Source organism: Zeus faber, assembly GCF_960531495.2.
Source record: "Zeus faber genome assembly, chromosome: 20".
NCBI classification, from domain to species: Eukaryota; Metazoa; Chordata; class Actinopteri; order Zeiformes; family Zeidae; genus Zeus; species Zeus faber.
Genome location: NC_137207.1, coordinates 28,008,722 through 28,009,734, shown reverse-complemented (window position 1 = coordinate 28,009,734; position 1,013 = coordinate 28,008,722).

Sequence of the window (1,013 nt, the reverse complement as noted above, 5' to 3'; positions counted from 1 at the left end):
CATGCCTCCATGTCTTCATGTGTCCATGTCTCCATGTCTTCATGTCTTCATGCGTCCATGTCTCCATGTCTCCATGTATCCATGTCTCCATGTCTTCATGTGACCATGTCTCCATGTCTCCGTGTATCCGTGTCTCCGTGCCTCCATGTCTTCATGTCTCCATGTCTTCATGTATCCATGTCTCCATGTCTTCATGTGACCATGTCTCCATGTCTCCATGTATCCGTGTCTCCGTGCCTCCATGTCTTCATGCCTCCATGTCTTCATGTCTCCATGTCTCCATGTCTTCATGTCTTCATGTCTCCATGTCTCCATGTCTTCATGTCTCCGTGTATCCGTGTCTCCGTGCCTCCATGTCTTCATGTCTCCATGTCTTCATGTATCCATGTCTCCATGTCTTCATGTGACCATGTCTCCATGTCTCCATGTATCCGTGTCTCCGTGCCTCCATGTCTTCATGCCTCCATGTCTTCATGTCTCCATGTCTCCATGTCTTCATGTCTCCATGTCTTCATGTCTTCATGTCTCCATGTCGCCATGTCTCCATGCCTCCATGTCTCCATGTCTCCATGTCTCCATGGCTCCATGTCTCCATGTCTCCATGTCTCCATGTCTCCATGCCTCCATGTCTTCATGTGTCCATGTCTCCATGTCTCCATGTCTCCATGTCTCCATGTCTCCATGTGTCCATGTCTCCATGTCTCCATGTCTCCATGTATCCATGTCTCCATGTCTCCATGTATCCATGTCTCCATGTCTCCATGTATCCATGTCTCCATGCCTCCATGTCTTCATGCGTCCATGTCTCCATGTCTCCATGTCTCCATGTCTCCATGTCTCCATGTGTCCATGTCTCTCTTTCCAGTTGAAAGACTTGAAGTGAAACTCGTTTCCTAGATTCCAGTGAAATAGTTCATTTAAAACATTTCATCAGGTTCGGCTGAAGCTCAGTTTCTTGCTCAGAGGCACTACAGCAGCCAGCACACTCTGTGTGACATGGATCTACGTTGCTA